The sequence below is a fragment of the Chiloscyllium plagiosum genome, unplaced genomic scaffold (assembly GCF_037043375.1).
Source record: "Chiloscyllium plagiosum isolate Xiang-an unplaced genomic scaffold, Cpla_swu_hap1 HiC_scaffold_19, whole genome shotgun sequence".
NCBI classification, from domain to species: Eukaryota; Metazoa; Chordata; class Chondrichthyes; order Orectolobiformes; family Hemiscylliidae; genus Chiloscyllium; species Chiloscyllium plagiosum.
In genome coordinates, this window is record NW_028270157.1 from 61,281,616 (window position 1) to 61,304,798 (window position 23,183).

General features: G+C 43.2%; 1 protein-coding gene across 2 annotated transcripts in view; it reads left to right on the top strand.

Moving 5' to 3' along the window:
* The window catches only part of prickle1b (prickle homolog 1b), a 148,923-nt gene that overhangs the window by 1,103 nt on the left and 124,637 nt on the right, over positions 1 to 23,183 (top strand). The gene's annotated exons all lie outside the window — the stretch shown is intronic.

Sequence of the window (23,183 nt, forward strand, 5' to 3'; positions counted from 1 at the left end):
GCAGTGAGCTTCAATAAAAGGGCAGGCTTGTGCTCCCTGAATTAACATGGCTCTGAAAAGGGTGATGCAATGTTTGTCAAGCCCTTTCTCTCAGACAATATTTACTCCCACCGGGGGATTGTAAACTTACACTAACCATTTACCAAACTGTCTGCCTGAGGTTCAATGCAGCGTGTTTTCAAATTTACCATCAGCTCAAATTGACAAAGCCTCTGCTTTCAAGACAGACATCTCTCTTGAATTGATGGTAGAGTTCGGAGAGAATCAAAATACCTTGCACTATTAGCATAGAAAACTTTTTTTTTAAATGTCCCAGGCTTGGTACAATGCAGAATCACTCAAAAAAAGAGAGTGCAATGTTTATGCAGATGATTTTAAGGTTGGTGTCAAATCCCATTTGTATTTAAAGAATGTGTATGTTTCCTAAAAGAATATATCAACTTTATTGCTTGCCAGTCCAGATGTGATTCCCTGTGTTTGAAGTAATGCAACAATTAGTTTCTTTGATGCAAAAATGAATCCAATTTTTCTTCAGCAGTACTTAATTGACTGGCAGGAATCACTGGGACTCCTATTGGAAACGGTCTTGTCAGAAAAACCTAAAAGGATTAGTAATCCAATTAGTTTCATATTCTGACATCGCGTTAATCCTTGCAACAAGTAGTACTTCTAGTTTGGGGCTTCTGATTTCTAATAAGTACAAAAAGGAGATGAGGGGGAAAGGAATGAAAGACAAGGTTTGGGTAACAATGCCACAGAATGCAAGCAAGGTCCTCTACTGGAAAGCCAATGTATTAAAATATCCTTTCAAATGAGTGAGAGAAATGCACTCTGTCGGATCCAGCAGTTTCAGTTAAAAGAGCCTTGTGTATTTGAAATAGAACCATTCCAGCTTTTGAGGAAAAAAAAGCGAATGTTTGCTTAAAATGCTGAAAGGTTTTGTGTTTGACGGAAGAGTCTGAACTTGAACAGAGCTTTAACACATCATGGAAACAACTCAAAAGTACTATAAATACAATTAATTAGATACATTTCAAACAGTGACTTGTCACGTGGGAAATGTATAGGATATTAGCTATAGTTCAGGGGCGGGAGTGGCAGAGGCCAAAAGGTCTGAATTTCTTTGTGAGAAGGAATCGTTTTTTTTGTAGTTTTTGATTTCTAGTGGAATGCAAGTGCTTCAACGCCACTTAAAACACAATGAATTAGTAGACCTCCAGTGGGTAGAAACATTAATTTTCAGTTTGTTTACCTCTATTACCATCGAGACTAGTGATCTAATGCACTGACACATAAATTGATCTCAATGTTCCTAGGGTTGGAGGCTCAGTAGTTTTATTTTTGGAATGGGGATTTTTTTTTTTCTGAGCAGTTCCACAAATACCATTGCGCAGAACCATAGTACATAGTATCATATTAGGTATGGAAGCCATACGTTGGCATTGTTAAGGAACAGGGAGTATGATGTTGCATGAAGGTAGCATGACATGTGTAGCACAGGAATGAGGGCTGAAGGGCCTTTTGTGTCACAATAAAATAAGGGGCAAGTTCCAAAACAACCAACATGGCATTTAACCAGCACATATTAACCTGGCCCCACACTTAGGTCCCTCACTCTGTTTCTGGAGGTACCAGGCTCACTCTGTCCTGCACCCCACACCCTAGAGCAGATCGTGCCATTCGCTGTTCAAATGATCTGGAAAATTCCTAACTCTCTTTGCAACCCACCTCTCTTTGCAAAAATATGGGGTTCAGGCTGTTGCCTCTCCTCCTGCCTTGCCAAATCCAGCAAAGGATTGGGCTCTGCCATGCCTTCCCAAAGGCTGCTGAACCCTTGGTTTCTGATTTCCTCCACACTACCTGACCTGCCAAGCCTGGCAGAGAACCCAAAACTTTCCCACACTGTTTCTACAACAACCCCCTCCCCCTCCCCCCCACCCCAGCCTTTGAATGCTACACCCTCCACCTCTCAGCCCCTACCACACTCTCTCCACACTTCCTCGTCCCCTCCTCTGCCAAGACCTGTCATATCCTGTTGTTCAACCAATTGGCTAGCAGGTTAGCTTACTCCCCTGCTGGGATGAATGATGGCAGCTTGTTCTAGGCAAAGGTGATTGGACACTCTCTCCTGAAATTACATCTTGCCCACCATCAAAGCAGTTAAGTGAATGTTACTGGCTATTCAGCATTTTATTTATTCTTGCATGGGATATGGGCATTGCCAGTAAGGCCAGCATTTGTTCTGGAACTGTGTGGTTTGTTAGACCATTTCAGAGGGGAATGAAGAGCTAATCACTTTGCTGTAACTCTGGACTGAGCCAGACCAGGTAAGGGCAGGAGACTGATTTCATCACTAAAGGACACCAGGGAACCAGATGGGCTTTTAATAACAATCAATATTAGTTTCATGGCCACTGTTACTGAGACAAGCTTTCAATTCCAGAATTGTTCATTGGGTGAAACTCGCACCAGTTGCCTGAATCTCTGGATTATTAGTCCAGTGAGATCACCATTGTGTCACCATCTCACATTATCTCCATTGCTATTGTACGCATATGTACACACAGCGCATGCACATTGTCATACACTTAGTTCAATTGTAGTCACTCTGCAGTCAGGAATGAGAACTTCACCATACTGCCTCTCCTTTACTTAATACCACTAAGACCATTAAAAGCAACCTTGGCACTGAGACCCATGAGGTCAAGATCCACTTAAATAAAATTGAACATGGATTCTTCCTGATCAGTGCCTTCAATGACTAAGTAATCATAGTCACAGGATCTCCTGCAAACATAGCATGCCTCTCTCCTTCCCAGTACCCACACCAACTTCAAATTAGTGGGAGGCGAGAACCTCCCCCAAGAGATTGGGAATCCATAAATTAAATAATTCTAGGAAAGGATTTGGACACAAAGTCTAAGTTGGCACTCTAGTTTGTCACCATTGGAGTGCCACAAGTGCCTTCAGGTGAGATATTAAAGTAAAAGCCCAGTTTGTCCTCTTAGCCAAACATAAAATATTTACTGGCAGTAGAGTCATAGAAATGTACAGCACAGAAACAGCCCCTTCGGTCCAACTCGTCGATCAGATACCCTAACCTAATCTAGTCTCATTTGCCAGCACTTGATCCATGTCCCTATAATTCCTTCCTATTCATATACCCATCCAGATACCTCTTAAATGCTGTAATCGTACCAGCCTCCACCACTTCTTCTGGCAGCTCATTCCATACACACACCACCCTCTGCGTGAAAAAGTTGCCCCTTAGGTCCCTTTTATATCTTTCCCCTCTCAGCCTAAACCTAAACCCTGTAGTTCTGGACTCCCCTGCCCCAGGGAAAAGACTTTGTCTATTTACCCTATCTATGCCCCTCATGATTTTATAAGCTTTTAAAAGGTCACCTCTCCTTATAGCTCAAATTAATTCAAAGGAGATTTTTCCTTGATGTCTTGACCAATATTTATCCCTCAACCAACACCACTGAAATGATTGAGTCATTATCATATTGCTCGACTTCAGTTGTAAAGTGACTTGGGATAATCTGAAGTCAGAATCCATTTGAGAAATATAAGTCTTCCGTCCTTTCTCAGTTGACCACTCGATGCATGGAAAATCGGCTTACAACTTTCTCTCCTTCCTGAGCTTTGTTTACAAACCAGCCTAACTTCAATTTTAATCCTGACTGTGAACTAGATGCATAAACCCAAATCAATTAGCAACTTGGCAATGAAGATGAGGGCACCACATGTTTTGTAACATAAGCGTCACACGTTGCAAAGCAAGCTGTAACACAGACACGTTATTGAATGTTCAGCCAGTGAATTGGACTTGGCCTGATTAACCCTGAGAGTTCACAGATACGTGAAAACAAAACATAACTTTAGCTGAATGAGGGAAGGCATGACTACTATTGTCTATGCTCAGGGTTAATTCTATAATTACGTTTACAGGCAGCTGATTCCACTTTCAAAAGAAACACAAAGAAATGTGGCAGGATAGCGTTGTCTTTTAGCGTGAAAAGATAAATTGCACTCTTCTGTCACATCTCTGCAGTAACCAGCTCTGGTCATATCACAAGGAAGTCTGAGAATAAACCCTTTTATAATCATGGTCTGCACAGAAAATGACTATTCATTTTCATAATGGACAGTGCTGTCACAAGTTGACTTGGGTAACAATGTCAGCTGTAGGGGACAGCAACGAGACAGGGTTATTCTCTGGCAAGTTGGTTGTGACAACAGCAGTAAGGCTAATGTAGAAAGGGCTGTTCAGAGGAACAAGCAGAAATTATTGAAAGTGAGAATTCTCCGATCCTAAGGGATTATAATTTTGGCCCTCACCCACCAAGTAAGCATGTGTTTAATTGAATCTGTGCCAGAACATCAAAACTTTGCCATCTTTGACAATAATGATTTGAAAGAACCTATCTCCTGAGTTACAAGTGACAAAACTATTGCCATAATATTCGGTGTGCCAGGGGACATAGACTGTAATTTGTGGTTGTAAGCCATTTTCATAACCTAGTAAAGTATTTCTTTCAGAAGATGGTGTGGATTGATCATCGTGAGTAGGAACCTTGCTGGATGACATTGTCCAGTCTTCCATCAAACAGAGATATGGCACAATGTTTAAGTAAGGAATCAAACTTTGAAACTGATATCAAGCCATGTAATGGAACACCAGCTGGAGATCAACCAAGAGGAAAGGAGTGGTGGTCACCTGCAAGCAGCGTAAGCAATATGCATGTCCTAACATTGATCACAAGCGAGTCCAGACTTTCTCATGCCTCCTCCATCGACTAGCATTGTGAAACCCCAGAGGAAAAGGATTCCACGCTGCTTCTGGCTGACAACCATGAGGTGACAGCACTTTGAGGTCTCCCCATCCATTCTCAGCATCAATTCGGGCAGTTTGATCTTCCACTCCCTCCCCGACGATTTCCACATTTACTGCCAGCAGTCTTGGTAATAGCTGGGTTATGCACCAAATGTGGGCACAAAGGTGAATCAAAGTTCATAGGATGTCAAAAAGAACCTGAAGGCTTCTGGGTGGTAATGGGCTAGAAGGAGCACAGATCCTCTGAAGCCATCTTCTTGAACTACCACAGTTTTCAGCATCTTTGCAGAGTGCAGTTAAGAGTCAACCATGTTGGGTCTGGAGTTCCACACAGGTTAGATCAGATAAAGACAGCGGTTTCCTCCCCTGAAGGTCTTTATAATAGACCAACTGCTTCAGGGTGACTTGCATTCAATTCAAATTCTTACTGAGATTTTAACTTGCATTTTGCAGATTTATAATCCATTAACAATACCACTACATTATCAAACTTTGGCTCAAATGTGTACAGAACACTATGCAATCTGTCCAGGTCTCACATTTGTCCTCCTGGAAAGACTGGGTGTGTTTCAGTGCCCATGAGATAAATGCTTCTTTTAACCTAACACTAATCATTCTGTGGGGGCGTGTAACCCAACGTCAGGGTTTAAAATATATTGCAAAGGGAATAATTTACCAAGTGGCTGGTTAACATTCTTTGCTATGTGAAATGGCAGAAAAGCGATAAAAAGAGCCTTTGCCCAGGGCTGAGTAAATGCACGTGTAGGGAGAATTCTGTATGTTACAATCCGGGCACAGCTTCATAAACACATTCAGAGGCTTTCCCGAGAAAACAAAGTGCATTAACTTATTTTCTATGACTGCTTTTTGTGTGAGAGAAATGTTCTTTATACCTCAGCTTCCCTTGCCAGCAGTCACTTAATCATGTTTTTAAATTATGAGATGAGATGCAAAGCAAAGTAGGGCCTTTGTGCGTTTAATATTTCTTTTTACAAAAGTAGACTATCACTCACAAGGGTAAATTCAAATGGAAAACAGCTTGAACATGGAAACTAATTAGAGAGGAAGTTGCTGTGGCATTTAACATAGGGTTGGAAACACGCACTTTTGATTATTGATAGTTTCCAACAAAGCAGCAACAGAAACAACATTTTCCTCACAGACAACAGAATTTGGAGTTGGCGTATGCATTCAAAGTTAGGACAAAATGCTTCACCCAACAGCTGCTCCCTCTACCATTTTAACACCCTTTGAACATTCCACAAGTTAACAAAGCCTGAGGTTATGCAAAGATAAATCAGTTCTGAAAAGCTTGGGAGAAACTACAGTGTTGTTGGTATCTTCTCTTAACTTGGGGCCTCAGGATCCAAGGGAATTTAGGCCTGGTCACTTATTTGAGGGGTGAACAAAAGAACTTTTCAAGATCACTTTGTCTCCACCAAGGTTTGTTGGGTGATATTGCAGATGTGCTCACTTCTCGCTGTGGATTATCGGTGTGTGAGTTAGTGTTGTACAGAAACTGGGGTTCTGTTGTTACAGTTGCTCTAACGTTTATGTACTGGAGTCTAGCCTCGCAAATCACATCTGATTTTCTGATTTACAGCACCCAGAGGATTAGTTGCGCCCGCGATGGTCCACTTCCTGACAGCCAGGTTTTCTTGGCTCAGATGCTCTTCGGCTATTTGAGATCTGCAAGCTTTCTGTATACAGAGCAGATTTATCCAGTGCCACGTTACATTATCTGAGGTTATCCACATCCCTTCTTTTGCATTAATGCCCTTTTTCAGTCTGGCTAGCATTCGCTCAAAATGTTTCCAATTAAATAAATTATTGGCATCGCCTGGCTGAGCATATGCCAAAGAACATTTCCGAATGCATTTCAGGAATAAGACTAAATGTAAATGAGGCTATTTAGTTGCATGTGATTCTATAATCCGCACTCTTTACAGATTTTGGCCCCCTCTTTCAAATGGCTGCAATTAGCTTGGATTTAAAAGGTAAAAATTCCACTTAGTTCCATAAAAGTAGCTTTTGGACTTGAGTTGATCCAGCGAGGGAGTTATTTTCCGACCATGAGGTTTCTGCACTTGAGTCAGTTGAATGTAAGCTTTTAAAATACAGCGACGCAGCCCTAATGAGTGAAAATCGTTTTCAGAAAAAGTGTATTGCTCCCAGCCTGTGCTTTTCTGCTTTTCTCACTCTTGTTTTTTTTCATCTCCTGAAGATCCAGACTGGCTCGTGCTGGGGTGTGCTTCCAGGGGAAGCAGCTGCAAGCCAGTTACCAGTTAGTCTGCATCAACACATAAGTGAATCCAGAGGTAATCTCCTAAACAGAATTAACAACTCACTTCATAAATAATTATCAAGGTGCTGGAGTGTATTTCCATGGTCGCTAGCTGCTGGGATATGGTTACGAGAATGTTAGCTGCTGTGGTTTGGATCCATTGTCACAAGCTGCTGGAGTATGGTTTCTTGGGCCGAGCCAAGTTGTCCAGGCAGCTATTCTTCATGTGCAAGGTCCAGAACATGAGTACTGGCAAGTAACTTGACCACCTCTCAGAGAGGTGGGCCCCACAGCATGACCCCACTTTACCGTTAGGTCTTATTAGACGTCAATCAGGAACAATGCCAGATTCATTTCTTGCTTAGCAGTTACAGAGACTACAGCAACATATCATTTTCCATCCCCTGCCATTCTGGCTCAGGTATGTTTTTATTAATTCACACAATGAGGAAATCACTGGCTAGGCCAGCATTTATTGCCCATCCCTAATTATCCAGATGGCAGTTAAGAGTCAACCACATCACTGTGGGTCTGGAATCACATGTAGGCCTGATCAGGTAAATGGCAGTTTCTGTCCGCAAAGGGCATTAGTAACCCAGATTGTTTTTCCCAACAATTGGCAATGGATTCATTGTCATCAGAAGACTCTTAATTCCAGATTTTTATTGAATTAAAATGCTACCATCAGCTGTGACAGGATTTGAACCCAGGTCCACACCTAAGTCTTTGGCTTAACAATCCAGCAATAATACCACTAGGCCATTGCCTCCCCCTAGGTTAGCTAACAATTACCCACTGGTAAAGCTCACTAAACAATCCTGGGGATGTCTAGAAATATATTTTAATACTTTTAGTCTTCTTAAATGAACATGAGACATATTAGCTATATAACAAACTAAAGTGTGTCTGTCTGCCTCTGTGTGTGTGTGTGTGTGTGTCTGTCTGTCTGTATGTGTGTGTGTGTGTGTGTGTGGTGCTCCTATCCCAAAGAGGTCAGTATCTGCAACTTTACTCTGTACTTACCTCTGTCTTTCCAAATAGCACAAGGTGTATGAGGTTCATGATGGAATTGTAAATGGATTTTTTGGGGGGCCCATAAGAAAGAGGAACAGCTGAGGTGAAATGTTTATGGGATCAGATGGGAAAGTGGATTTGAGGTTACAGTCAGATCCGCCATGATCTTATGAAGTGGTAGTGCAGGTTCAAAGGGTCTGCCTTATTCTGATCCAAAGCTATGGTTTAAATGGTTCTGAATGCAGCTGCACCTTTCTCATTCATAGCCATGAAGAGTGCACCAATCAAGAGGGGAGAGTGGCTGTGTTCGCTTTGAAGCCATGATCCACAGCATGATCATTCACATAAACATTCAAAGAAAATGCAACACATCTTTCAGCAATAATGTCTGTGTCCCCATTTCCTCTCTAGCCAACACGCAGTGGGAAACGTGAAGCATGTGCCATGACTGTTGCATCCGATATTATAACAGGCCCCAAGAGTTCTCAATAATTATAAATAATTACAGGAAACAATTTGATATTTTGTTTTAATTCAGAACAAATTGGAAGTATCATCCAAATCAACTTTGTGTTCATAATTTTATCAATCTTTGTTTTCTTCCACAATATCAAAGTGTACACCCCCGCCAGCCCACATTAACAGCTTATGAGAGGGGAGTTCCTGCTCAGTGTCATACCATATTACCTTGGTTAACTGTGGTGATGTCTTCTGAAGGTATGGGGCCTTGGAGCTCCAGCCTACTAGAGGTCCCCTGCACTGGTGCAGATGTCTCCTCATCGCTCTCATCTGCTGGTGACATTGATGAAGGGAATGAAGACATGCTGCCAACTCTAGATTTGGCCTGAGATAAGGGCCCAAAGGCAGCTAGCATATATTTCTCCCCATCTTGATCCATGATGGCACTTCCCTGTCTCCATGAGGGGAAGGGGGCTCCTGGAGGGAGTTCACAAAGACTCACGTGCCCCTCACACCTTGCTGCTGTTGTATTAGCCCTTGGTACAGCAATGGAATGCAGGTCAATGTTCATATGAATCAAATTATCAATCCATGGCAACTATTGTCCTCTCAACGTTTGAGGCCATCTACTCAAATACCTGGAATTTGGCAGAACTCGTGCTAGCACGAATTATTCTATACCCAGCACAAAGCTACTCAGAATTTCTGGTATCTCCACCATATTTTTCCATTCCTTTGCCTTTATGCCTACCAGGCTTCTTTTGACCACAACCAGCAGACCATTATTAGCACGGGGCACAACAATAGTTTGGTCTCTAGTGTCCTCTAGTCTTCTAAGGACCTGCTTGTCATTTCCTCCCACATTTGCTGGCACCTTTCTATGGCAGGATTACCAGCTTTCGCTCCTGAATCTACATGCACCACTTTGGTGGATGTGGGTAGGTGCTGGCAGATGGGCTCGATGAAGCAGAGGATGGTACGTCCTCTTAAGCACTGCTGGTGTGATGCCATCTCCAAAAGAGAGTACCTCCGGCCTTTCCCCGATGGCCTGGAAGATAGGAACGTACAAGGGAGGCTGCGACACTCCGACATATCTGCAGAAGTCAACCAGTAATTGGAGTGTCTGGGCAGGGATTCTGTTTGTACTGGAGGTGTTCACTGTCAGGGGACAGTGAAAAGTTTACCAGTGAAAAGTTACCCTATTGGTAAGTCACATTTATTTTGCAGGCTGAAGGGTGAACTTATGAGGTTTACAAAATTATGAGGGGCATGGATAGGATAAATAGACTTTTCCCTGGGGTCGGGGAGTCCAGAACTAGAGGGCATAGGTTTAGAGTGAGAGGGGAAAGATATAAAAGAGACCTAAGGGGCAACTTTTTCACACAGAGGGTGGTATCTGTATGGAATGAGCTGCCAGAGGATGTGGTGGAGGCTGGTACAATTACAACAGTTAAGAGGCATTTGGATGGGTATATGAATAGGAAGGGTTTGGAGAGATATGGGCCGGGTGCTGGCAGGTGGAGACTAGATTGGGTTGGGATATCTGGTCAGCGTGGACAGGTTGGACTGAAGGGTCTGTTTCCGTGCTGTACATCTCTATGACTTTATGACTCTAAACACAACACTGGCGCTTTGAATTTTAATTATAATCACAACCTGGGAAAAGCTGGAAGAAAGTAAGTACGAGCAGTACTTAGTTCTGGAATGTCACACCATTGACTAAAGTACCAGTCCCATTGTGTCATGTAAACTCTTTTCTATAGGTTTGTAGTAGGATCTGTCCTATAAGGAAATTACACAGTTGGCTCTTTATAGACAGAGGGTGGTCAGCAGAATTAATTTAAACTCCAGCTGACTGATCCATTTCCTTTTCATTTTTTTTTCAGTAAAGAGGACTGAAAACTTTTTTTTTACTGCAACTTAAGTACTTGCAAGTGAACTCCAGGAGGGAGGCTTTCCAGTCTGTTTGCCAGACTTGTACTGAAGTAACTGCTTGTGTTGTCCAATTAATACGTTGCACTGTGAGTACTTTTCATACAGGTTATGCAGTAATTGCAAAGTCAATTACAGCAAGCTGTAGCCAAGGTTGGAAATCTCACTACAGTTTAAGAAGGCCCTGAAAAGGAAAAGAAAGGGAGAAGAGCAGAGAGAGAGAGGGAAAAAGAGAGGGAGGTCTGCTCTTTCATTTTGCTGAACTGTATTGTAATTCAGCAAATGTAATTCCTCTCTTCAAGAAAGGAAATAGGGAAATCCTCAGCAATTACAGACCAGTAAGTCTCACGTCTGTCGTCTGCAAGGTATTAGAAAGGATTCTGAGGGATAGGATTTATGACCATCTGGAAGAGCATGGCTTGATTAAATGCAGTCAACACGGCTTTGTGAGGGGCAGGTCATGCCTCACAAACCTTATCGATGTGATTAGAAAAGTTGATGAGGGTCGAGCTGTGGATATGGTGTATATGGATTTTAGCAAGGCATTTGTTAAGGTTCCCCATGGTAGGCTCATTCAGAAGGTCAGGAGGAATGGGATACAGGGGAACTTAGCTGTCTGGATACAGAATTGGCTGGCCAACAGAAGACAACGAGTGGTAGTAGAAGGAAAATATTCTGCCTGGAAGTCAGTGGTGAGTGGTGTACCACAGGGCTCTGTCCTTGGGCCTCTACTGTTTGTAATTTTTATTAACGACTTGGATGAGGGGATTGAAGGATGGGTCCGCAAGTTTGCAGATGACACAAAGGTTGGAGGTGTCGTTGACAGTATAGAGGACTGTTGTAGGCTGCAGCAGGACATTGACAGGATGTAGAGATGGGCTGAGAGGTGGCAGATGGAGTTCAACCTGGATAAGTGCAAGGTGGTGCATTTTGGAAGGTCGAATTTGAAAGCTGAGTACAGGATTAAGGATAGGGTTCTTGGCAGTGTGGAGGAACAGAGGGATCTTGGTGTGCAGGTACATAGATCCCTTAAAATGGCTATCCAAGTGGACAGGATTGTTAAGAAAGCATATGGTGTTTTGGCTTTCATTAACAGGGGGATTGAGTTTAAGAATCGTGAGATCTTGTTGCAGCTCCATAAAACTTTGGTTAGACCGCACTTGGAATACTGCGTCCAGTTCTGGTCGCCCTATTATAGGAAAGATGTGGATGCTTTGGAGATGGTTCAGAGGAGGTTTACCAGGATGCTGCCTGGACTGGAGGGCTTGTCTTATGAAGAGAGGTTGACTGAGCTCGGACTTTTTTCATTGGAGAAAAGGAGGAGGAAAGGGGACCTAATTGAGGCATACAAGATAATGAGAGGCATAGATAGAGTCGATAGCCAGAGACTATTTCCCAGGGCAGAAATGGCTAACATGAGGGGTCATAGTTTTAAGCTGGTTGGAGGAAAGTATAGAGGGGATGTCAGAGGTGGGTTCTTTACACAGACAGTTGTGAGAACATGGAATGCGTTGCAAGCAGCAGTTGTGGAAGCAAGGTCATTGGGGACATTTAAGAGACTGCTGGACATGCATATGGTCACAGAAATTTGAGGGTGCATACATGAGGATCAATGGTCGGCACAACTTCGTGGGCTGAATGGCTTGTTCTGTGTTGTACTGTTTTATGTTCTATGTTCTATGTATTCAAACTGAAGTCCAGTGACAGGACAATATTCAAAGAGCACTGGACACTAGATTGAGTCATGTCCTGTTGAATTTGAAACACTAATATAAAGACTGTTCCAGTCCAGCCACATCAAGTGGGCAGGCAGTTGAACTCTTTATTCAGTTAATTGGCTGTGACATTTAATTTTACTTTAATTAGAAGGGTGAAATCAAATCTCACCACTTCCAATTCATGAACTATATATTTCCCATTCTTCCCAGCTTGCTGTCTTGTACCTTGCATTCTGAGCAGGAGCATTTAGGACAGGCATTAATGCAAGTGAGATTTTAGATAAGTAGAGAGTGAGATTGAACACAAATGCTGTTATTTAGCTAAAATTATAAAATGCTGGAAATACTCGGCAGGTCAGGCAACATCTGTGGACAGGAAAACCAGCTTAATGTTTCAGATTAATAATCTTTCATCCTGCTGTTTTAAATGCCATGATTGTTTTCAAAGACTGGGAAAACAGCTTTCCTCCACCTGCTCATCAAAGTGAATATCAGCAGGCAATTTACCCAAAGCTGAGACCATATTGGTCTCATAAACATCCATCTATCTGATACAGCATGTGGATACAGATTGCTTCAGTTTCTGAGGAATTGCAAACATTGGGAAATCATCAGCCAACACCCCTTTCTGAAATTATGATGGAGAAAAGGTCACTGATGAAGCAACTGAAGATGCGTGGACCCAGTGAACGGCCCTGAGGAGTTCCTGCAGCAATGTCCATTGAGGTCCCAACAACTAGATTTACTCCATGACTCCACCAGCAAAGTATCATTCCCTCTGATTCTCATTATCTTCAGAATTGCTGGAAGAGGATGCAAGTTTTCTTCAAAATGTATTATTTTATGGGATGTAAGCATTGTTGGCTAAGTCAGCATTTATTGCCCTTCCCTAATTGCTCTGGAGAAGGTGGTAAGCTGTGTAGCCTGACTAGGTGATAATTGGCCATGTTGGATTTGGCCTGCTTTTTGTGGATAGAATATACATTGGCAATGTTCCACATTGATCAGATGCCAGAGTTGTAGCTGCAACAACTTGACAAGGGGTGCGACTGGTTCTGGAGTGCATGTCTTTAATACATTCGCTGGAATGTTGTCAGGGTCTATAGTCATTGCAGATTAGATTCACTACAGTGTGGAAACAGTCCCTTTGGCCCAACCAGTCCACACCAACTCTCCGAGGAGTAACCCACACAGACCTAGTGCACCTAGCATTGTGGGCAATTTAGCCTGGCCATTTTACCTGACCTGCACATCTTTGGACTGTGGGAAGAAACCAGAGCACCCGGAGAAAACCCACGCAGACACGGGGAGAATGTCTGTGTGGATTTTGCACAGTCACCCAAGGCTGGAATGAAACCTTGGACTCCGGTGCTGTGAGGCTGCAGTGCTAACCACTGAGCCGCCATGCCACCCCATGGTGTCTCAGCCATTTCTTGATGCCATATGGAGTATATTAAATTAGGTGAAGTCTGGAATTGGTGACGCTGGGGACCTCAAGAAGCTAAAAAGGATCATCAACTCAGCACGTCCAGCTGAAAACGGACACATAATTCAACCCTGCCTTTTGCTTTGATGTGCTCATAGAATCCCTATAATGTGGAAATAGGCATTTGGCCGAAAAAATCCACACCGACCCTCTGGAGATTAATACACTAAGACCCTTTCCCCTACCCTGTTACTCTACATTTCCATTGACAAATGCACCTAACATACACATCCCTGAATACTATGTGCAATTTAGCACAACCAATTCATCTAACCTGCACATCTTTGGACTGTGGGAGGAAACTGGAGCACCTGGGGGAAACTCACGCAGACACAGAGAGAACGTGCAATCTCCACACAGACAGTCACCTGAGCCTGGCATCGTACCCAGGTCCCTGGCACCATGAGGCAGCAGCGCAAGCCACTGAGCCACCATAGGTTTCTCCATTGTTGATGATCAGGATAATTGTGGAACTTCCTCCTTCTGCAGTTTAATTGAGTTGTTTAATTGTCCCCACCTCTCAGGAGTAGATGTGGCAGGAATGCAGAATTTAGATCTGATGTGCTCATTGTGAGATCAAGTAGGCAAATATACTACACTCTGCCCTTTGATATAAAAGTAGTCCTGCATTGTAGTGTCACCAGGTTGTTAGCTCATGCTTAGAAATTCCTGGTGCTGCTCCTAATCTCTTCTTTGATTTCGGATTGATCTCATGGCTGATGGTATTAGTAGAATGGGGCAGGGGGGGGGGAGTAATGCTGGGGATGTTGGGGGTGGGGGAAACGGGAGATACTCTGCTGCTGATGGCCAAGTAGTTTTCCTCTCTTGTCAGTGATACTCATGAAAAATAAGTTTCAAAAATGAACTCACGCTATGTCCCTTTGTCAACCTCTTTTTTTTGCCCCCTGAGGTTACTTTCATTCTTGTTCTCCCAAAATTACTTTTTTCTTCTGTTACTTTGGTCATTGTGTCACATTCTCAATAATATTTTGAACCTTTATTATACTAGTATTGCTTTGATATTCCAATAGGCTAACTTGTGTTATCTGTTCTGATTTAATTTTCACTACTTGGACTGAGTTTGAAGCTTGTATCTGGAGCCTGAATAAAAGATCTAAGTTTCAATCGAATTTACTTCAGCAAGAGAGGGGTCTGTAACAATGGTGGGTATTTTTTACTGCGTCTTTGATTAAATTGGAGGAAATTTTGACTCATACTTACCTTCTTCTCAGCAATGTATACATTTATCAAAGTAGCATTTAAAGGAGGAGGAGGGAAGAGAGAATGGATCCATTGGGGTGCATGTGGTGTTGATAAAGACGTTTTGGACGAGCCATGGAATTGAGGAGATGGACAGGAATTGGAACCATGCAAGTATTGTCCAACACAGGAGAGAGAATGAGGAAGGCATGTTAGATTAAAAATGTCAAAAAGGCATACATACAAAGGACAAAATAGTTGAGATAATTAAAAATGTTGAGGGTAGTTAACTCACAAGATTTAGAGTCACAAACAATCTCAACATTATTGAGCACTTGGCGCTGTGTGCAGGACAGAAACTGGACTGAAAGTAATTCAAACAAGGAATTGTGATGGAAGTGAACCGGGAGGTGATAACATATTCAGATACCTGGGAAAGTGGGCATGTTGAGTGCCATTGGTGGCCAAGAAAGGTTGCTTCTACACTCAGGAGTCCTGCTTCTTGGAGGATCTTCACAGTCATGCAGAGGTTCATACAGGTAAGGCGTGCAATCCTCTGTCGGGACGTCTGGAGTTTCAGAGTCAGAGATACCTCACACTGAATTTATAGCCATAGAGGAGCATTCGACCTAGCCAAAATGTTGGAAGGATGATTGCCTTGTAGAAAGCAACCTTTGCGTCCATCAGCAGATGATTTAGTTGAAGCTTCTAACAGAGGATCATGCAAACTGAATCCTGCAAAGGATCTCAGAACCTATGGTCACTGACTGGTACACATAGCTATCAAATTTGTACGTGACTGCTACCTCAGGGGGCAACCTGGAGCAATTATTGTGAGACCAGATTTGGCTGATGGAGGACTTTTGTCTTAATGACATTCACATCCAGTTCCATGACTTGATAGGTTTCTTCAAACAGGGCTGGGGTCATTTTCTATGCGCACCAGGGTAACATGCTCATCCATATGCTGGAGCAATGTTATGCACATGCACAAGACCTTGGTCTTCACATTCAGCCTTTAGAAGGTGAATTTCTTCCTGTCAAATCTATACTCAATTTGGACATCAAGCAGGATGACTTCCTCGGTCATGTCAGAGTTGACCACTAGGAGAGTGCAGAAAAGGGTGGGTGCAAGCACACATCCTTGCTTAACATAAATTTTGATGGGAAAGGGGTGGGCTTCTGAGTTGGTTAGTACAAGCTGGAACTCCTTGGCTTTTTCTTGCCACCAATTGTTCTTAATCTGTTGGATCACTCCTTGAGGTCAAAAACTGGATTATCCGTCAGATGCTTTTAAGGAATTGTTTCTGGGGTTATTCTGCCTGAGGTTGAAGGCAGCTGTCTTCTGATTCAGCACATTTACCAATTGTGGTGCTGGTGTTGTCGAACTAGATATATGCTGTGCCAAAGCAGAGCTGGACAATAGTTACACACAAAAGTTCACTATTGTAAAGGGAAGTCAAGAAAGACAACTGTATCAATGAGGCAGAAAACTCAGAAGGGGATCATGCTATAAGGTTGAGTGAAATAGGAGTTGATGGGAAGGGTGAGGGCAGTAACAAATTAAAAATACTATACATGAATGCACGAAGCATTAGAAATAAGATGGATGAGCTTGAGGCTCTTTTGGAAATTGGCAGATACGATATTGTGGGGATAACTGAGACGTGACTTCAAGTGGACAGCACATGGGAAATGAATATTCAAGGCTACACGTGCTATCGTAAGGACAGACTGATGGGCAGAGGGGATGGGGTGGCCCTGTTGGTAAGGGATGATATTCAGTTCCTTGCGCGGGGGACCTAGAATCAGGGGATGTAGAGTCAGTGTGGATAGAGCTGAGAAATACTAAGGGTAAAAAGACCCTCTTGGGAGTTATCTACAGGCCCCCAAACAGTAGTCTGGATGTCGGATGTAAGTTAAATCAGGAGCTGAAAGTAACCTGTCACAAAGATGTTACTACAGTTGTTATGGGGGATTTCAACATGCAGGTAGACTGGGAGAATCAGGATGGTATTGGACCTCAAGAAAGAGACTTTGTGGAGTGCCTCAGAGATGGATTCTTAGAACAGCTGGTGCTGGAGCCGACCAGGGAGAAGGCAATTCAGGATCTGGTATTGTGCAACGAACCAGAATTGGTCAGGGACCTCGAAGTGAAGGAGCCATTGGGAAGTAGTGACCATAATACAATAAGCTTCAATCTGCAATTTGAGAGGGAGAGGGTATAATCGGAAGTGACAATTTTTCAGTTGAGTAAAGGGAACTATGGAGCTATGAGGGAGGAGCTGGCCAACATTCAATGGTACAATATCTTAGCAGGGATGACCGTGGAGGAACAATGGCAGATATTTCTGGATATAATGCAGAAGTTGCAGGATCAGTTCATTCCAAAAAGGAAGAAAGATCCTAGGAGGAGGCATGGGCGGCCATGGCTGACGAGGGAATTTAAGAAACATATAAAGTTAAAAGAGAAAAAGCATAATATAGCTAAGATACGTGGGAAAACGGAGGACTGGGAAGCTTTTCAAGAACAACAGAGGATTACTAAGAAGGAAATACGCAGAGAAAAAAATGAGGTACGAAGGTAAACTGGCCAGTAGTATAAAGGAGGATAGTAAAAGTTTTTTTAGGTATGTGAAAGGCAAAAAAATGGTTAAGACTAAAATTGGGCCCTTGAAGACAGAAACAGGGGAATATATTACGGAGAACAAAGAAATGGCAGAAGAATTGAATTGGTACTTCAGATCTGTGTTCACTGGGGAAGACACAAGCAATTTCCCTGAGGTAACAGTGGCTGAAGGACCTGAACTGAAGGGAATTTATATTTGCCAGGAATTGGTGTTGGAGAGACTGTTAGGTCTGAAGGTTGATAAGTCCCCGGGGCCTGATGGTCTACATTCCAGGGTACTGAAGGAGGTGGCTTGAGAAATCGTGGATGCGTTGGTGATTATTTTCCAGAGTTCGATTGATTCGGGATCAGTTCCTGCGGATTGGAGGGTGGCTAATGCTATACCACTTTTCAAGAAAGGTGGGAGAGAGAAAGCAGGAAATTATAGACCAGTTAGTCTGACCTCAGTGGTGGGAAAGATGCTGGAGTCTATTATAAAGGATGAAATTACGACACATCTGGATAGTAGTAACAGGATAAGTCAGAGTCAGCATGGATTTATGAAGGGGAAATCATGCTTGACTAATCTTCTTGAATTCTTTGAGGATGTAACTCTGAAGATGGACAAGGGAGATCCAGTAAATGTCCAGTACCTGGACTTTCAGAAAGCTTTTGATAAAGTCCCAGATAGGAGGTTAGTGCGCAAAATTAGGGTGCATGGTATTGGGGGCAAAGTACTAACTTGGATTGAAAGTTGGTTGGCTGATAGGAAACAAAGAGTAGTGATAAATGGCTCAATTTTGGAATGGCAGGCAGTGACCAGTGGAGTACCGCAGTGATCAGTACTGGGACCGCAGCTTTTTACAATATATGTTAATGATATAGAAGATGGTATTAGTAATAACATTAGCAAATTTGCTGATGATACTAAGCTGGGTGGCAGGGTGAAATGTGATGAGGATGTTAGGAGATTACAGGATGATCTGGACAAGTCAGGTGAGTGGTCAGATGCATGGCAGATGAAGTTTAATGTGGATAAATGTATGGTTATCCACTTTGGTGGCAAGAACAGGAAGGCAGATTACTACCTCAATGGAATCAATTTAGGTAAAGGGGCAGTACAGAGAGATCTGGGTTTTCTTGTACACCAGTCAATGAAGGTAAGCATGCAGGTGCAGCAGGTAGTGAAGAAGGTTAATAGCATGCTGGCCTTCATAACAAGAGGGATTGAGTATAGAAGCAAAGAGGTTCTTCTGCAGCTGTACAGGGCCCTGGTGAGACCACACCTGGAGTACTGTGAGCAGTTCTGGTCTCCAAATTTGAGGAAAGACATTCAGGCTATTGAGGGAGTGCAGCATAGGTTCACGAGGTCAATTCCTGGAATGGCGGGATTACCTTATACTGAAAGACTGGAGCAACTGGGCTTGTATACCCTTGAGTTTAGAAGACTGAGAGGGGATATGATTGAGACATATAAGCTTATTAAAGGATTGGACACTCTGGAGGCAGGAAACATGTTTCCGCTAATGGGTGAGTGCCGAACCAGAGGACACAGCTTAAAAATATGGGGTAGACCATTTAGGACAGAGATGAGGAGACACTTCTTCACCCAGAGAGTGGTGGCTGTGTGGAATGCTCTGCCCCAGAGGGCAGTGGAGGCCCAGTCTCTGGATTCATTTAAGAAAGAGTTGGATAGAGCTCTCAAGGATTGTGGAATCAAGGGTTATGGAGATAAGGCAGGAACAGGATACTGATTGAGGATGATCAGCCATGATCATATTGAATGGTGGTGCAGGCTCGAAGGGCAGAATGGCCTATTGTCTATCCCTGGTAATGTTTCTACGGCACTGTAACAATGATCTAGAGCTCCAAGGGCTGAACTTCATCAATCACTGAATTGGCTTTGCATTCTCGAGTTTGATGTGTAGACAGTGTGTTTATGTTTAATACAATTAATCCCATGAGTCTTCTTTGTTTTGTTGATGTAGCTTAAATATTTTAGCCGGATAATATCCAGTGCGATGCATTGAAGTCTTGCCAAGTAAATTATAAATGGGCAAGATATTCCTCATGTCTCAGACTTCAAGAATACCATTACCTTGTCTCATTGATGCTGGGGTTTGGTGCTAACTTAGCTTCAATACAAAGCAAACTTTTAGCTGACCGAAGACGCATTGTGCATGGGAGGGAATGTGAATAAGTGCGTATGTATATGGGATGGATATCTTAAATCCAGGTGACTGGTAACTTAAAAACAAGTCAAGTTCAGTCCATGAAGGCCATACTGTGTGACTGAAAGAATGCAGCACTGCAAATTTTCAAGGAAAGAACGATTACAAACATCTCGAGTGTTGTCCATGGCAACCTTTTTCAATAAGATAAAAATCATACAACATCAGATTATAGTCCAACAGGTTTATTTGGAAGCACTAGCTTTTGGATCGTTGTTCTTTCGTCAACCACCTGATGAAGGAGCAGCGCTCCGAAAGCTAGTGCTTCCAAATAAATCTGTTGGACTATAACCAAAAGAGAAAATGCTGGAAAATCTCAGCAGGTCTGGCAGCATCTGTAAGGAGAGAAAAGAGCTGACGTTTCGAGTCTAACTGACCCTTTGTCAAAGCTCTCTTTCAAACCATCTTGGTGTGGGATGGAGGTGTAAAGAGATTGCACATCCATGGTGAATAAAAGGTGGTTAGGGCCTGCGAATTGAAAGCTGTCAATGTGTCGCAGGGCATCAGAGGAATCCTGGATGTAGGTGGGGAGGGAGTGAACCAGAGGAGTGAGGATGGAGTCGAGGTCGGTGGAAATACGTTCAGTGGAACAGGAGCATGCTGACACAATGGGTCTGCCGGGACAGTCCTTCTTGTGGATTTTGGGGAGTAGGTAGAAATGGGCTGTCCGGGGTTGGGAGACTACGAGGTTGGAAGCTGTGGGGGGGGGGGGAGGCATCCGGAGGAAATGAGGTCAGTCACGGTGTTGGAGGCAATGGCTTGATGCTCAGTGGTGTGGTCAGGCTCCAGGGGGAGGTAGGAGGAATCTGAGAGTTGGCGCTCAGCCTCTGCGAGGTAGAGGTCAGTACGCCAGACGACAACAGCACCCACTTTGTTAGCAGGTTTGATGACAAGGTTGGGGTTGGGCCTAAGGCAGCGAAGGGCAGAAAGTTCAGATGGAGAGAGGTTGGAATGGGTAAGAAGGGCAGAGAAATTAAGGCAGCCAATGTCCTGTCAACAATTGTCAATGAAAAGATCGAGGGCAGGAAATTGTCCTGGCAGGGGTGTCCAATTAGAGGTGGAATGTTGGAGGGATGTGAAAGGATCTGTGGTGCGGGGGGGCAGACTGTTGCCCAAAGAAGTGAGCACAAAGTGGACTATAACCTGGTGTTGTGTGATTTTTAACTTTGTCCACCCTAGTCCTACGCCGGCTTCTCCACATCATTTTTCAAAAAGAAATAAGTCTGATTATTGATTAAGCTTAGGGTTTTTTTAAGCTCGCCATGAATGGCCAATTACGATCCCCTTTTATTGGGGCTCAGAGCTTCACCACTTTCTTCCTGGCAAATCAGAGCGATATGGACACAGAATCTTGGCAGACACATCAGTGAAGTTCTGAGGGAGAGCTAAATTGTTGGAAGTCTGGTCTTTTTGATGAGAATTCAGACCAGAGTGCTCAACTGCACTTTTATAGCAAAGATTATGCAGCTCTTCAAATAACTTGGATCGCATCCATCCCTCAACCCACACTCCCAAAGTAGGTGACTAACTTAATCTGTACCTCACTGCTGTTTGAGACCAATGTTGTGCAGGTGCCAGTGTTGGACTGGGGTGGACAAGATCAGAAGTCAGATGACACCAGCTTATTGTCCAACAGGTTTATTTGGCCTGAGACCAAAGTGTATAAATTGACTGCTATAGTTGCTAAAAAAAACTAATTGCACTTAAAGAAGTAACTAATTGACTATGAAAAGCTTCAGGATTATCTTGCTATGCAATAAATGCAAGTTCTTTCTTCATGCTCTCTACACACCTGGGTGAGGTAAGATAATATTCAGATGGGGTTACTGTTCTTGAATGGTGATCCACTCCCACAAGCAGATAACTTGCTGACATTCAGGAGCTAAACTTAATACTCTATATGGGATACAGGTTGTTCGAGCCTGGGACTCATATTTTGTACTCCTACTGAAATCAATGGAAAGTAAAGGTGGATGTGGTAAAACAGATGATTGACACAAACCTACCTGAATCCACCTTCTTGGTTAAAGTTGAAGCTAACCATTACTACCATTGGGTGATCTAACAAAAAGATGTACATTTATGTAACACCTCTTCACAACTGCAGGATAACCTGAACTATGCTTCAGCAGTTGATGAGATGGTCTGTCATCTGACTCCATACCTGCTTCCTTAATGGATATAATTATAAACATCGGGCAGAGGCACGAGGCTAACAGACTAGGGTTCAGTGAAGATGACCTTTGAACTATCATTATATCATTAATGTATTGATATAATGTCTTATGGGTTTGTTAGTTCTGATGTAGCTTTTAATTTTTTTTAAAAGCTTAACACCTTTATTACCTTCGTTCATCCCTTGCCTTTTTTACTCAGCCTTGCTGAATTTGTAGCTCCAATGTCCAAATAAGGAAAGTGTCAGAGGGATCATCTGTCATTCCTCTGTTTATTCAGAAGGTCTGTATCTGAGCCAAGAGATGTCGAGATTTGGTGATACCGAGAAGATGTGGGGGTATTCTAAACAGTGGCTCAGTGGTTAGCACTGCTGTCTTGTAGTGCCTGGGACCTGGGTTCGATTCCAGCCTAGGAAACAGGTCTGCGTGGAGTTAGTACATTCCTCTTATGTCTGTGTGAGTTTCCTCCCCCCGTCCAAAAATGTGCAGGCTTGGTGGATTGGCTATGCTAAATTGGCCATAGTGCCTAGGGATTTGCAGGCTAGGTGGATTAGCCAAGGGGAAGCAGGGTAACATGGATAAGATAGGGGCTTGGGATGCTCTTTGGAGAGTCGGTGTGGACGCGATGGGCCAAATTGCCTGCTTTTACACAGTAGGGATTCTATTACATTAAAGGCCTCAGCTGTGCAGCAGTCCAAAGTACTGGCCTGCTTTGGCACATGTCAAGCGCATCGAATCACAGTGACATACACACACACACTCTGATACCCAAAATGTACTGTTCACATTCAGTCATCTCCAAAGTGATCTTGAAATGCATCAGCCCCATGCTGGATAGTGTCCTTGAAACAAGACCTCTGCCTGAGTCAGCAGTGAAGTACGGAGCTAGGGTGGTAGACACAGAGAAAAGCAAAACCATGCAAAAAATATGGTGGTATGAGGAGGTTGGGGAGGAACAAGTTGGGCCAGACAATTGTCAGTTTAATGCTGAGGAACTAAGTGGCAAACCTCATACACGCAGTGGCTAGGAACATACTCATTGCGGTGTGAGAAATGTGAGCCTTTGCTCTCCAATTACATATAGTGAGACTGCAGTGATTCACTGCTGTGAAATATGGCTGCTTTGTATACTGCAGGCCACTCGTGGTTCCATAGTATTCAAAGAATGTCAAACTAACATAAACAAAGTTCATGATTCTAGCAAAGAGATGGAAGTATTTCAGCAACAGGAAATGCT